General features: G+C 38.2%; 1 protein-coding gene and 1 long non-coding RNA gene across 2 annotated transcripts in view; both read left to right on the top strand.

The window, feature by feature from the left end:
* The window catches only part of LOC148131539 (uncharacterized), a 76,702-nt gene extending 73,494 nt beyond the window's left edge, over window positions 1-3,208 (top strand). Inside the window, exon 2 of the long non-coding RNA XR_015749009.1 lies at window positions 3,025-3,208. This is a non-coding gene — a long non-coding RNA (uncharacterized LOC148131539). The remainder of the gene's footprint in view (window positions 1-3,024) is intronic.
* Window positions 1-16,441, top strand: part of EXT1 (exostosin glycosyltransferase 1) — a 310,066-nt gene that overhangs the window by 79,648 nt on the left and 213,977 nt on the right. The window lies entirely within an intron of this gene.

The raw sequence follows: 16,441 nt of genomic DNA, 5'->3' as shown, positions 1-16,441 counted from the left end.
TGGATCATCACAGAATAGAAGAGAAGAACCGATGTCTATAGAGATTCTTGGTCATCCAAGTCACAGGTTGTCCCAATGGTGCCTCTTCAAGAGTTATTCCAGTGATTAATTGTTCTGTCAGGAAATTTCTTCTTAGTTCCGATTGGTTCTCTCTTTGATAAGTTTCTATCCATTACTTCTTGTCCTGCCTTCTGATACTTTAGAGTAGCTTGAGTTCCTCTTCTTTGTAGCAACCCCTGAAATATCACCCCTAGTCAAGTTGACACATGTCTTTATTTTGAAAAAGTTGCTCAAGATGTATTTATTAAGGAAGATCCACTTCCGCAGTTTGATTTGCTAAGCAATTTCTTAAGCAATGCTCTGTCCTTATTTAAGGTTTTATATCTATGGCTAGTCCTCGACTTACAACAGTTCATTTAGTGACCGTTTGAAGTTACAACGGCATTGAAAGAAATGACTTACAGCCATTTTTCACCCTTGCAGCATCCCCATGGTCAGGTGATCAAAATTGTGATGCTTGGCAACTGACCCTTACTTATGACGGTTGCAGTGTCCTGGGGTCATGTGATCACCTTTTGCAACATTCTGACAAGCAAAGTCAATGGGGAAGCCAGATTCATTCAACAACCAGGTTACTAACTTAACAATTGCAGTGATTCACTTAACAACTGTGGCAAGAAAAGTTGGAAAAGGAGGCAAAACTCACTTAATAACTACTCTCAATTAACATAAGTCAGGGATCATAAGTCATAAGTCAGGGATTACCCGTATTAAGACAGGGCTGGGGAGCTATGGAGACTTTATGGTCTGTGAACTTCAACTCCCAGAATTCCTGGGCCAGCCTGGCTCAGGAATTTTGGGTGTTGAAGTCCACAGGTCGTAAAGTTGCTATAGTTGCTATGGTTGCCCACCTCTGTATCAAGGTTTTTGTCATAGCTTAACAATTTAATACCAGCTGAAAGATCTTCTTAAGGGAATGGGACCATCAGAGATATGTGTTTGGAGTTTTGGATCTATGGACAACTCATTAGGAAAAAGCCCTTTGTGTACGTGTTTTTTTTATTTTCTTCCTGAATAACTTTTCATGCAGTAGATAAAGAGAAATGGATCCAAATGTGGCTAATTCTTTCCCCTTCTTATTCCTATAAATGGCACTTATCATTGCTGGCATGCAGCTTCTGGAGATTGCTGCGTCAATGAATTAAGTTCTGCATTGTCAGATATGATAGCACGGGGCAAAATTCATTATGTGTTTGTTTATTATGGTGCTTAATTCATCGTTGTTACTTTTTTTTTATAACATTTGTTTGCTTTTCTTATTTTCCTTCCCAAGAAGCTGCTGGTATATGATGTGTCTAAATGTTGGTTCCATTTTTTAACTTGGAATGTAGGTTGGCCTGAAAAAATGAGATTTGCTCAATCTATTACATTAGATATATGGTTTAGTGGAAAACTTGAGTTTGGTTTTTTTTTGTCCAACGATTTACCAAACTGGCAAAGAAACACAAAGAAAAATGCTTCTTCCTGGTGGGTGGACAGGTTCATTTCTTTCTTTCTTTCTTTCTTTCTTTCTTTCTTTCTTTCTTTCTTTCTTTCTTTCTTTCTTTCTTTCTTTCTTTCTTTCTTTCTTTCTTTCTTTCTTTCTTTCTTTCTTTCTTTCTTTCTTTCTTTCTTTCTTTCTTTCTTTCTTTCTTTCTTTCTTTCTTTCTTTCTTTCTTTCTTTCTTGACATATTTTTGAAGGCACAGTGAGCTCACTAAATTAATTCCATAAATTAAATCTTTCCCTTAGCCGTTTATAGCTTGCTAACCAGGAATTCTGTTCTTCAGTAACTAAAGTAAGTAGTTCCTTTTTGTTTGTTTTTTCATGAGAATATTCAGAGGCAGTCCTTGACTTACAACAATTCATTTAGTGACCATTCTAAATTACAAGAGCACTGGAAAAAAGTGACTTAGGACCATTTTTCACACTTATGTCCATTGCAGTAATCCCATGGTCACATGATTAAAATTCAGGTGCTTGGCAGGTTGCAGTGTCCCAGGGCTTGCGATCACCTTTTGTGACCTTCTGACAAGCAAAGTCAATGGGGAACCCAGATTCACTTGACCAACCATGTTGCAAAATGTCTGTGGAGATTCTCAGTCATCCAGGTCATGGTTGTCCCAAAGGTGCTTTTTTTCTTTTTCAAGAGACAACTGGACTTTCCGGTTTTTCTTTGAAGAAGTTTCACTTCTCATCCAAGAAGCTTCTTCAGCTGTGATGGGATGGGGTGGGGAATGGAAGGATTTATACACCATGAGTCTTCAAAGAAAAACTTGAAAGTCCAGTTGCCTTCTGAAAAAAAAACCACTTTTGGGACAACTGTGTTACTAACTTAACAACTACAGTGATTCACTTAACAGCTGTGGCAAGAAAGGTCGTAAAATGAGGCAAAATTTACTTAACAACTGTCTCACTTAGCCACAGAAATTTTGGGCTCAACTGTGGTTGTAAGTCAAGGACTGCCTGTATCTGAAAAGCAATGTGCATAGATGTTTGGTGGAGGTGATTTTACAAGAATAAACAATTCAAGATGCCAGGAGAAGGGAAATTCTCAAATGTAAACGTCAAAAAACTAAAAGTTTCCCTTGCACATACATACTAGTCGTTTCCGACTCTAGGGGGCGGTGCTCATCTCCATTTCAAAGCCAAAGAGCCAGCGCTGTCTGAAGACGTCTCCGTGGTCATGTGGTTGGCATGACTAAACACTGAAGGTGCACGGAATGCTGTTACTTTCCCACCAAAGTGGTCCCTATTTTTCTATTTGCTTTTTTTTTTTACATGCTTTTGAACTGCTAGGTTGGCAGAAGCTGGGACAAGTAACAGGAGCTCACTTTGCTACGCGGCGCTAGGGATTCGAACCGCCAAATTGCTGACCTTTCTGATCGACAAGCTCAGCATCTTAGTCACTGAGCCACTGCGTCCCTTTATGACCTCGAATGTACTGCACATTTAATTCCCCTGTTTTCCTTTGACTTTCCTGTAGAGTGAACAAGAAGATTAAACATATATACTTGAAGACTGAGGTGGGAACCAGCCAGTCCCAGACCAGAGATGCCTGTTATGTAAACCCCAAACAACCACACAATTGCAAGGAAAGTCAAGAAAAGAAGCCAGGAGTTTAGCAATTAACTGGCTTCATTCTTGTTTGCAATAAAGATTCTAATCCAGTCAAGCCTTGTCTGTCCGTGTTCTGCTGTCTAGCCAAGACGTCGAGCTAAGTTACAAATTGTCTGTGAGTCAGATTTGAGATCTGTGATTCATACTTGAGCCCTTATTGGGGAGAAACGAAAGAAAGGAGGAACATTTAAAGATATATGGAATATTTATCACGTTCATCCATTTGTCTATAGTGAACCTTCTTCTGGCATAGATTTCTTCCTAGGTTAGAATATAATTCCCAGAATTAAGTAGTGCGTGTACCCTCTTTTCCTTGAAAGAAATTTGGAAAGCACTTTTTTGGGGTCATCAACTTAAATTAGAATTGGGAGGAGAAGGGGAAGGAAATTTAGAAAAACAAGTGATTCTCAATTCTCAGCAGAAGCTAAAGGGAGCCTATCCCAAAGATGCTTTTTAAAAAAGGCAACTGGATTTTCTTTGTTTTTGAAAAACAAAGAAAGTCCCGTTGCCTTTAAAAAAAGCACCTTTGGGAAAACTGATCTAGATCAGGGGTCTCCAACCTTGGCAACTTTAAGACTTGTGGACTTCAACTCCCAGAATTCCTCAGCCAGCAAAGAATTCTGGGAGTTGAAATCCACAAGTCTTAAAATCGCCAAGGTTGGAGACCCCTGACCTAGATGACCCAAAATCTTCATAGATATTAAGGCTTAGTTTGATTGGGGTGAAAAAGGAAGTTCCAACAGGATTGTTGCAAATTTTGAAATGGGCAAAATTGTGTAGGGTGACTTGTATATATTTAAACTTAGTATGGATGGGAAGGAAGAGGAGAAAAGACCGAAAGACAGGAATTATCAATGAGTTTCTCTCCTTTCTCTAAAAGATCAAAGACTAGTACTGATTAATGATAGATTTAAAAGGGGCAGGTGAAAAAGTAAATAGTTTACTTCCCAGAAATAAAATTTAATATTTTAGTTGTACAGGTAGTCCGCAGCCCAACATTTCTGTTGTTAAGTGAGACATTTGTTAAGTGAGTTTTGCCCCATTTTATGACCTTTCTTGCCAGTTGTTAAGGGAATCACTGAAGTTGATAAGTGAGTATCTCGGTTGTTAAGTGAATCTGGCTTCCCCATTGACTTTGCTTGTCAGAAGGTCACAAAAGGGGACCATACGACCTTGGGACTCCGCAGCGGTCATAAATATGAACCAATTGCCAACCATCTGAATTTTGATCACAGGGTCATGGGGATGCTACAAAAGTTGTAACTTTGAAAAATGGTCATTAGTCACTTTTTTCAGTACCATTGTAACTTTGAACAGTCACTAAATAAACCGTTGTAAGTCGAAGACTACCTGTACTGGCTGACTCTCGGGTTGAGTTGCTCAGTGAAATCAGCCTTGGCAGTAAAGCACTTCTAAACGTTTTGTGATGGCAGCATATTAAACTGAGAGCGGTGTATCTAAACGGAGAAAAGAGGTTATGTTAAACTGATAAAAAGAGGTTTTTATGTGGGCCCTGGACTGCCTTTTGGCATCTGACAAGAATATCCATATTCTCTGGAAAAGTGCAAAACGTGGTCAAAATGCATTGTTTGGCTTCTCTGTTTGCTAGCTGCACTTTTTATATATTATAGCTGGCAAGGAACTGAACGCCACATCATTCTGAACACTTGAAAAGCAATAAACACCCTGATTGCCTTTGGACGTAACTAAGCTGTATTCCTTGATTGTAAAAAAAAGAGGTTTATTTTGGAGTACTTCCCCTTGCATTTCCAATTAACTGCCTTTTCAGTGTTATGTCTGATTCTCTAGACTAGGTGTGTATCAATAGTGGCCACCAGATCTTGAATTTTGGCTGGCCTGCCCTTCTGGCTGAACCTCTTTGGCCATAATAGCTGGAAATTGGTAGTATGGCTGGCTGCCATTTTGAAGCAGGAAACACACAAAAAACGGTGCTGTAAGTCTAAATAGCCTAGCTTTAGGAAAGAGGAAAAAAAAAAATCCCAGGATGTCTCTCTCAAATTGAAGGAAAGGAAAATTTGATGTCTCAGCTCTACCTGTTTACATCCTTGTTATGTTTCTCGACAAGATTCTTAATTGCAGCCCTGAACTGCATAGTGATAAATCTTCACTCTGCTGCAGTCAAACAAGCCAGTTTTCTAGCCCAGAGTTTCAGCTCCTTATTGAAACAGTAACGAAAAAAGGCTCTCCGTTAATAGGTGAAGGTTCCCCTCGCACATACGTGCTAGTTTTTTTCGGCTCTAGGAGGCGGTGCTCATTTCCATTACAAACCGAAGAGCCAGCGCGGTCTGAAGATGTCTCCATGGTCATGTGGCCGGTGTGACTAAACACCGAAGGCGCATGGAACACTGTTACCTTCCCACTAAAGTGGTCCCTACTTTTCTACTTGCATTTTTACATGCTTTCAAAACTGCTAGGTTGGCAGAAGCTGGGATAAGTAATGGGAGCTCACTCCATTACGCAGCTCTAGGGATTTGAACTGCCGAACTGCAGACCTTTCTGATTGACAAGCTCAACTTCTTAGCCACTGAGCCACTGCATCCCTAAGTCTTAAGTTAATAATGGCTGGATAAATAGTAAATCTTCCTGTGTCCACATGGCAGAAGAAAACTCTGAAGATTAACATTTTTCAATATGGTGCCTAGGCCATGTGATTTGAAAGATACTTTAGAAAATGTAATTCAAAATTTGTGGATTAGAAAAAAATGGAAAAAATATCTCTTTTTCTATCAAAATGTTAATGATGAGGCTTTCATAGAATTAGAATTCTAATTGAAATTGGAATTTGATCATTTGTAAGAAATCAATCCTCATGGGCAAATTTAGGAGTGGAAAATATGGTTTCATATGTAATCTGATACTGTGTAATTCCTTTTCCAAATCATAACAAAAGTTTCAAAGGGAAACAGTTTTGGAAAAATCCCATCACCTTTATTTCTTGGTTTTGAAGTTGATGCAAGCATACGGTTGTCTCTTACTTCTATCTCTAATATTTCTATGAAAAAATCAAACTAAAAGCAAAACATCCACCAACATTAATCCAGATCAAATCATTTGGAAGAAAGTATTTTGTGCAATTTTTGTCCAGCGGCCTCAGGAAAATCAGCCTATTATCATTTTTCTAAAATTTTTTGAAAGGACAGTAGGATACTATATTGGCTTTTCAAGATGCCTTGTTGAATCCTTTCCTAGTAGACAACATGAAAGTCTTCCCCAGGGGAAGCCACAGTTCAAAACATCAAGCATTAGGCAAAATTTATGATCTGCGACTTAAGAAAAAAGATCTGAATTTCATATCCAGATTTTAAAGACAATATGCCTTAAGTTTACTTGTCTCAGCTACTGAGCATGTTTAAGCCCTGACCCATTTTTTACTAATAAATTGATTGAGTCACAGTTGAAGAAGGAATGCTCTGGTCTAGTTCATAGAATAAGAATAGAATAAGAATAAGAACACAACAGAACAGAACACTTTATTGGCCAAGTGTGATTAGACACACAAGGAATTTGTCTTGGTGTAAATGTTCTCAGTATACGTAAAAGAAAATATAAATTCATAAAGATTCAAGAATCATAAGGTACAACACTTAATGATAATCATAGGATACAATAAACAAATAAGCTAAGACTAAAGGAGATTGTAGTCATACTAGGGAACAATCAATATAAATCATAAGGATACAAGCGACAAAGTTACAGTCATACAGTCACAAGTGGGAGGGGATGGGTGATAAGGAGTGATGAGAAGATTAACAGTAATAGTAGTGTACACTTTGTAAATAGTTGAACAATGTTGAGGGAATTATTTGTTTAGCAGAGTGATGGCTTTCGGGAAAAATGTTCTTGTGTCTAGTTGTTCTGGTGTGAAACATGTCATAAAAGTTTTCAAGTTTATAACCAGTTTGATCATTCAGATAGCAAGCTGGTTTCTCTTGAGTCAGAAGTTAAATAGAGTTGGGTTAGTACTGGAATTCCAAGGTTAAACCAGGAATTTGAAAAAAATAATTCTGGAAAAATGTAGTGATAATCCACTTCTACCCAAGAGATGGATGAATCACTAAAACTTGAGCTAAGACTAAAGGAGATTGTATTCTTTCTGTTTTATTGTATTTAATTGTATTCTTTCTTTTTATTGTGTTTAATCTTTTTATTGTGTTTAATCTTTTTATTGTGTTTAATCTTTTTATTGTATTTAATTGTATTCTTTCTGTTTTCAGAAACTTTGTAGAGTTAGAGGCTTCAAATTTTGCAATTTTTTTTTTGTAGGGGAAGGATTTCAAGCAGGAATAAGCTCAATGTTGGTTACTGAGAATTGATTTGTTTCTTAGATGGAGAGGATGGTACAATTTTAAAAGATAGTGGGGAAAAGGGATCCTTGGGTTCAAATAGCAATAGCACTTAGACTTATATACCGCTTCACAGTGCTTTTACAGCCCTAAGCAGGTTACAGAGCAGCCTATTTCCCCCAACAATCTGGGCCCTCAAATGCTAGAATTGTTAACATTTCTTTGTGTTGACAAGTGATTTCTTGCAGGGAAGAGGGTATAGAAAATAATTTTCACAAACCTGGACATCTTTCACTGCTGACTGTCCATGCAACACTGCTGTTTTATCACCCTTTAATTCTTAAAAAAAAAATGTTGAGTAGGGAATGCTCTGGAAATGCCACTCTCTATGCAGCCTCTCTGGAGAACAATTTATAAGTCCTTGCTCATGTTCTGTTAAGTGATAAATTCTGTCACTAAAGCAGGTGTGTGCTTGGATTTTGTCACATACTTTTTTATTCTCATTCATTTAAACAACAAGGGTTAGGACTGGGCAAAAATCAGCTTGTTTGGATGGAATGGCAAAATTCTGAGTGGGAACGTTCATTGCAAGCAAATGCTTCATTTCCAGGGCATAAACTTCTATATATAAAAATAATAGTCATCCTTTTTTTTCTGCCAAGACCAACTAAAACGGGGAGCGATCACAATTTTGAAGATTTTTCCCCCTCCTTTTAATAAATTAAGGTAGCTTACCTGCAAATTTTGCCTGTTTTAAAAGTAATGTCAGCAAAGGCTATTTAATATGACCTGCTCACTTTATGTGCTGTGTTTTTTTATTGTAGCCCATTGGGGGTGGGGTGTTCATTTGCTGAAGCAAGAATCTATTTCTGTTTGGTTTATTTTTGATTTAACAATACTGCATGCACAGTAGTATCAAGGAGGATTTTATCTTCATTCTATAAATCTCTTCTGATGGGACTCTCAATCTGGCAGAATGGAGCACAGCCAAAGTAATACTGTGTGCCAACAAAAAATGCTCCCGTCGCCCATGTCCAGATGTGATAATTTTTCTTTTTCTTTAATTACATCTCTGTTTGATAGGCTGGCTCATACCTACCAATAAATTTTTTATGCCCCTGAAAAAGGACTGGAGATGGTAACTCTCTAGCTTTTGTTTTATTTCAAGCTTGTTGTTCACCAGATGGTAGAATAGATGATGAACTAAAACTGACGAGGTGATCAGAATGACCAAACCTTTGAACATTAAAAAGTTCTTTACCTTCATTACAATTCTGGTTTAGAGATTTGAAGATGGTCACACGTTGTTATTTTGTTAGCAGTGACTTTAGGAATGGATGGCAGCTCATAGGAAAAGATGATATAAGTCAGTTACAGAGAGTATAGCAATAGACTCATATATTCCACTTCATAGTGGTTTATAGCCCACTCTAAGTGGTTTACAGAACCAGCATATTGCCCCCAACAATCTGGGTCCTCATTTTAGCTACCTTGGAAGGATGGATGGCTGCATCAACCCTAAGCTGGTCAGAATTGAACTCCTGGCAGTGAGGAGTGAGCTAGCCTGCAGTACTACATTCTAACCACTACGCCACTATGGCTCTATACTGCCCCACCATGGCTATATGTACTGTACACATCACAGAAGTATAGATATTGGTTCCACCTTTTGGTTGGCTAGAAAAACGTGTTGCTTAGAATTCAAGGAACTATTGATGGTTTCAATCTGCATAAGACAAGTTCCTGTGTGTTAAGCCTGAGCCATAGGCAGCTGTTGAAATGGAGCCAGGTAGAGTTTTGAATGCCAGAGTTAGAAGCTCAAGTCAAACCTAGAGAACAACACCAGAAGGCAAAATTGAAGAGCAAATCAAAACTTGTTAAGAACCTGGATTAAAAAAAAAAAAAACTTTGTGAAGCTCTTTCTGCCAATGTTGGCATGGCCAAATCAAGCCACAGAGCTCGGGAATCTACTCCAGATCACAATCAAGGTGCTTCCCATATAAGGTAACTGGCAGGTTTCCATTTCTAGCCTTGGTTGGCTCCTGAGATATTGAATCACTTGTGTTATCTGAAGAGGTATTATCTATACAATTGCATCTTTCATTTAGATTTGAATTTGAAACTCTTAATGACGTATCGTCTGGTAAACAATAATTTTTTAACTACAGTAGGGAAGTTTTATCTTATTAAATCAAAAACAACTTGACAGACTGTATCAAGCCATGAAGTCACTATGTGTGACTATTTATTACAAGCATATTAGTCTTTCTTTCAGAATATACTAGGATTCAGAGCAATGTTTTTTTCAGTCTTGGCAACTTTAAGATGTATGGACTTCAATCCCCAGAATTCTCCAGTCAGCATGGGTAATTCTGGGAGTTGAAGTCCACACATCTTAAAGTTGATAAGGTTGGTTTAGAACAAGGCTGTCAAACTCATGGCCCATGGGCCAGATGCATCATACACTGGCCACAGCCACGGCCGGTTTAGCAAAGGGGGAAATATCTGATATGTCACGGGACGCTGCCAGTTTGACAGCCTTGTTTTAGAGTTTACAGATTGTCTTCTTTATATAATAGTGAGATCATTATGGATCTAAGGTAACCATTAAAACGAGGCCCATTGAGTTTTTTGTTCAGCATATTGTGTGACCTAACAAACACATTAAACTATGATATTTTTGTTGTCAGTTATAGTATATTAGGAAAATGGAGCAACCGTGTTTTAACCCAGATTTAATTGTTTTATCTAAATAGGCTAAGTATCTAAAGTGGTGGTTCTCCTAACTCATATAAATATTTTTTTCTGAACTCTTGATTGTGGAAGTCCTAACTGGAGGTGCTTGATCCTAGAGGTTTCTGCATACAAATGTTTTACTGTGCAAAAGGATATCATACTAATTATTGCTTCTTCAGGTCATTTCCTTGAATTTTTTTTAAAACTTAGTTTAATATGTTTTGTGAATTTATTTCCAAAGTTAGTCTTGGAGTGGGGATAGCCCCATTAAAACCAAAGACTAATAGCGAAATTTTAGAGTTGCAATTCCATAAAATCCAGGGTCCTACTTGGCACGATGTGGTATATTTTGTACGTATTACATACACAGAGCCTTGGACTACAAAATACGATGCAGCCATTGTCCCACATTCTCCCAAATTTGGCAATGTGACCTGACTGTAGAATGAGTCCAGAGTTTTGGGAACCTAGGATTGCATTAACAATAGTCTTAAAACGTCTCTGCTTTGTTATTATCCCGATACTCTGGGTTTTTTTCCCCCCCATCTATTCTAGCGGTTTCCCAAATGTAGAAGAGGGGGAGGGGCTTTGCTTTTCTGTCCGATTTTTTTTAAGCAACATTGTATTAACGCGTTATCTCAAGTGCAAGGTTAAATACATTTTTTCCTCATCGCATTCTCCACACATCTTTTCTCATAGCAGAAAGGCAAAGAGTTATTTACTTCGCTAACATTCTGTGCAGTAGACTAATCAATCTGTCTTCTTCTTTAATAGAGCCGTGCCTGAGTCAGAGTGAATTTTGTGTAATCATCTTATCCCGTAATACAAGGATGAGCAGCTGGAGCAGCAGTCTCAAATGTTATCTGTGTAGTGATTTGGGAGGGCAAGAAAATAAGGGGCGGGGAGAGGAAAGCTGCCCAGAATCTGAGTTTGGAATCCATTTGACCTTTTTCAGTTCAGAGTTCAGTTCTTGATCCTGATCCTTATCCTTTTCCTATGCATGCTGCTGTTCTTCTGTTCAATGCCTCACAGCCGGATCTATTTATGCAGTGACTGAATGTGGCTCTTCATAGGACCAGGGAGATTTCGGCTGGCAAGGTTTACCGAGAGGAGAAGCAGAACTACATACGTATAAACAGTTGGAGGGGGAAAAAAATGGGATGAAGTATGAAATGGGAGACTGGGGAATGCTTTCAGCCTTAGCATCCCTGAAGCTGGTTTATTTTATTCATGTTTTTAACCAAAGTATGTTTAATCGTAGCTCCCAGTGACAAGGCTACAACTTGTGAATTTCTTACATGGGACTATAATGTTGATAAGTGTGCGTGTATATGTAAGTGTGTGTGCACACACACACATGTAGGAGTGTTTGTGCACAGATGTACAACCAGCAGATGGTATTCAGAGGATTGGGGAACTAGTGATGTATGCCAGAGGAAAGGATTGCCTATCAACGGTAGCCCTCACTTCTGCTATTGTGGTTGAATTATGTTGCGGCATGTAGACAGTATATCATGTCTTTTGAGCTGAGAAACAAGTTTTCTACAAAAAGGAAAGAGGAAGAGAAAAGGAAGGGAAAGGAAAGGAAGAAGAGAGGGAGGGAGGAAGAAAAGGAGAAGAAAAAGGAAAATGGGGAGCAACTGTCATGCCAATCCAGGGAAAGAATCTTCTGTCTAGCTCGCAGTCATTTTGTAAAGTTTTTAAAAGCAGGAAGATTAAACATATAATTTTGTATCTGTAATCCGAAAGCCGAATCCGAATATTTGCAGCCCTAATGTGTTGCAACCCGCCTTGAACCTGAGCATCCTACAGCCAGTTCAGTTTTTTGACTCCTGACCATAACAAAGTTACAATCCACTTTCTCACATCTAAACTTGTTCCCTGCCTACATTGATAAGATTCTGTTCTACTGCGGTTACAAAACTCCATTTCGTATTGCCCAGAGCCAGCTGAAACATAATCTTGAACTATTTTCCGAGCAAATTTAATTCTGAATACCCTGTACAATTGTTTTCCTCTAGCAGAAGATCTCTAAATGTCTTGGGATTAAACTTCTGTCAACTCCAATTGGCACATGAAGTCAGGAGGAAAATGGGAATTGTAATCTAATGCATCAAGAAGGCAATAGATTGAGAAAGGATGCTGTTGTTTCAGCAATGGTTTCTTATTTAGACAAAATAAAAATGGGGAGGGGGGAAGTCTTCTGGCATGTCTTTTTGAATTGCTGATTTTCTCTTAAAATCAATTATTGCTGCAGGAAAAAAATGTGTATTGTATAGAGTCCTGATTAACACACATGGTAACATTTTTATTTGTTGAATTTTGTTATTGCATATGGTAAGTTTTGCATCTCTGCAGGGTGGCTGGGAAGGGAGAGGAATAAGCAGTGAGACAGAGAAAAAAATAATCCAACTTAAAAATAGCCCATATGTCCAGCTGTAGTATTTTCTTCCCTACTGCTGCTTGGCTTGGAATTTTATTGCAGATTAAAGCTATGTGGATATTTATACAAAATTTAATTCCATCTAGATTCCAGAAATTACATGATCAAGAGTAAAACCTTTCTATATTCCTAGCTATGAAACTTATCTTTCCTTTCCTTTCCTTTCCTTTCCTTTCCTTTCCTTTCCTTTCCTTTCCTTTCCTTTCCTTTCCTTCCCTTCCCTTCCCTTCCCTTCCCTTCCCTTCCCTTCCCTTCCCTCTTCCCTCCGCTCCCCCCTTCATATTAAATACGAACCTGTGATTTTATTAAAGAAGTTAAAATTAGCATACTTGTATTATATAAAGAAGATATTTTGCATTGAAGGAGAAATAATTGACATCCGGGAATGGTTTTCCCAGCATCATTCAGACCTGCATACAAAGCTCATGGTTCGTTGCTGCTTTCATCACATCCATGTACTTAAATGCTGCTCGTAATTAAGTGCATGTGAAACAATTGTATATTCCGTATTTATCCATTGTCTTTCTTTTCTTCTATTTCCTCTGCCCCAGAGATTGCAGGATCTCTGGAGCAGAGGTCTAAACTGTAATCGCACAATAAATGTTGTTGCTGTTAAAATTACATAGTAGGTCTTATGGGAGGAGAAAAATGGCTCTGATATTACATTTAATCAAAGAACATAACCTGTCTCACTTAATATAATTTTACCTAAATTGGGAATTTATGCTTATTGGTTAAGATGGCCTTTTCCTATAAATAAACATTCTAAACTACTATAACTATTCTGAGTAGTTGTATTGAACAAAGGTTTTTTTAATGGTTGTGTGAATATTTCATATTTTGGACACATTTTAGAGGCATATTTTTCCATTCTTAACCATCCTGAAGATGCAGGGCTGAGGTTTATTATGCCTGAGACATTTGTCTTTATTTTATTCATTTTTCTGTACCTCGGGATGGGAAGTAAAAACTAGACAATGCACTTTTGAAGAATTATTTTTTAACTATATGCTGCAGTGATTCATTTCATTTAAATTAAATTTAAAAAAAATCCCAGTAAGATTCACTGTGGTTTTACTCACTCAGAGTTAAACAAAAGTTGCCAAATATACAAGGAAGGCGGTTGGGAATCAAGATCATGAATTAGTGTTCAAAAAACCCCTTATTTTTCCAGGGATGTTCTCAGAACATACTTCTGCATTTGAATCAGAGGTGGTATTCAGCAGGTTTTGGAGAACTGGTAGCGGAAATTTTGAGTAGTTGGGAGAACCAGCAAATACCACCTCTGACTGGCCCCGCCCCCATCTATTCTCCACCTCCCGAGTCCCAGCTGATTGGCTGGTTCTTCTTTTGTTGCCCTGCACAGGAGAACAGAACTGGAAATCAGGTTAGTGGAGTGGGGAAGGAATGGGATTTTACAGTAACCTTCCCCTGCCATGTCCACCAAGCCCACCAAGCCACGCCCACATAACAGGTAGTAAATTTTTTTGAATCCCACCACCGATTTGAATGTCATTGTGGTTGTTCCAGTAAATTATCTTAAAAGTGACATATCAGGTCTTCAGATACATGCAAGTTGCTCTTGTCTTTGTCTTCATGATATGGATCAAAATGTCAAAATAGCAGACATTCTTTTTTTAATTGTAAAATGGAGAAACTTTGCTTTACTGCTTTCCAAAAAATAAATGAATGGGTTTCCCCTGCCCTTGGCATAGTATTTTCTTGATAAAACAAAAGAACTTTATTGTGCCACTTAACAACTGATGTGTCTGTTCCAATGGAGAAACAAGTCCGTTTTGGAATCTTCCCAGTCATGTTTTCCAGCTGTTGGGGGTGTTGGCCTATTTGCTTTATGCACCTCCTATGGGAAAGCTTTGGGGGCATGTTTCCATATTAACAACTTGTAATCCTAGGGTTTCCAGTTCCTCTGAATGGCATGAGAATTGTGAATAACGTTGCTTGCTCATTGGGTTGAGTGCATTGACTGCTGTGGGGAAAAGGAATATTTGCAACATCTTCTGTAGATTAAAAACACCCAGATAGCCTGGCCTTTTAATGTCATGGAAAGGAACCAAATATATGTCAAGTGTGATGAGATTGCCTTGCTTTTAATTGTTTGTTCTGGTTAGGTTTCAAGAAATATCTCACTATTTGGAAACAAACTCTGGGATACACCATCTCTATTGTTATAACGAAACGTGTCTTCCTGTTTTTGTTGGCATAATCCAAAAACTTGACGCATAGGTCTTTAAGGATTTTCCCCCTCTCTGTGTATTCCACCTCTTTTGAAATTCTTTTAAGAATCCTCCGTGGCAGCATGCTTCCTGGATAGCCAATTTATCTACAAATGAGCATAAAACCCATGTAATTGAAAGTGAATGCCAAAGCATCTGATCCTCAGTCCTGAATGCTTGCCCAAATTGGAATAGAAAACAGATCCACCAAACCAGATCTCAACATATCCAAGTTAAATATATTTCCATTATTGTCAGATCAATAGAAGGCTATAAAATAATAATTTTATCTGCCTCATTAAGGCATTTTGATGTAAGAAGCCGGGTTGGTTAGAAGACTTTGTTGATGCTCTGATCTTTATAAATCTTTATAAATCATAATCAAGTACAGTATGAATGTTGGCCCTCTTAAGGCCTGTTGGTGATCATTTTCATAACTGCATCTATTTTGTAAACTTTTAGGGGACATTTTTCTTTCATCCACCTAGATGTCAGTGTTTGATTAACTTTGGATACACCTTGCAGGTAAAATTCATGCTTAGGTAGGTTTTGTTCTATGTCATTCTGTGACAGTGTTGCTGATGGTCAACTGACAGATACAGGGAGGTAGATTTAACAGGAAGCAAACTAATATTATGTTAGATTGGGTAAAGCAGATTGCTTCTGGATTTATTGTTGACCTCTGTACAACTCTCTGGATAGCCTTCAAAAAGCTACAATCTTCCCACCAAACCAGTCTCAAACTGTTGCAGCAGGGATGAACCGAAGCATATATTTTAAATATAAAACTTATGAGGTTCTGAGGTTCAGTGAAGAAAGGAGATGTTGTTGTTAGCTGCAAAGCCGACCCATCGCAACCCCATCCTCCCGGCTTCCTTTCCCTACCATCTTCTGGAGTCCATTTAAGCTCATGCCTACTGCTTCAGTGACTCCATCCAGCCATCTCATTCTCTGCCGTCCCTGTTTTCTTTTGCCCTCAATCATTCCTAGCATTAGGCTCTTCACCAGTGAGTCCTTCCTTCTCATTAGGTGGCCAAAGTATTTGAGCTTCATCTTCAGGATCTGGGCTTCTAAAGAGCAGTCAGTCATCTGTAGGACTGACCAGTTTGATTGCCTTGCAGTCCAAGGGACTCGCAGGAATCTTCTCCAGCATACAAGTATGGTAAAGAGCTACTATTTGAACAAGTTTCTAGACATTTTTGAAGCAAAAATTAGATGAGCAATAGTAGGACCATGAAATGTCTAGTTTACCAAAGGGGAGTTGAGGGGTACTAATGACCAGTGATTAGTCTAGATGAGTTTTGAGAACAAAACAGGGATAGATTCAGATATAAAAATCATAATCTCTGTGTCTATATCACTTTTCCTTTTACAAAAATCTGTTCGTCTGTACATTCAGATCACTGATCTTTTTCTCTTTTTCTTTTCATTGTTACCTTCAAGTACCACATTGACACTCCTTAGCTTATGCACACATATATACATACATTTAGCTTCCTATTTTCAACCTATAGCTGTTATCGAAGTCTTCCTACAAATTTAGTGTGATAAAGAGGAAATAGTGCC

Source organism: Notechis scutatus, chromosome 3, assembly GCF_049901735.1.
Source record: "Notechis scutatus isolate UNSWTSFEM ecotype Mainland chromosome 3, rNotScu1.2, whole genome shotgun sequence".
NCBI classification, from domain to species: domain Eukaryota; kingdom Metazoa; phylum Chordata; class Lepidosauria; order Squamata; family Elapidae; genus Notechis; species Notechis scutatus.
Note: the sequence above shows the minus strand (reverse complement) of the source record. Positions and strands in the feature narration are given on the sequence as shown.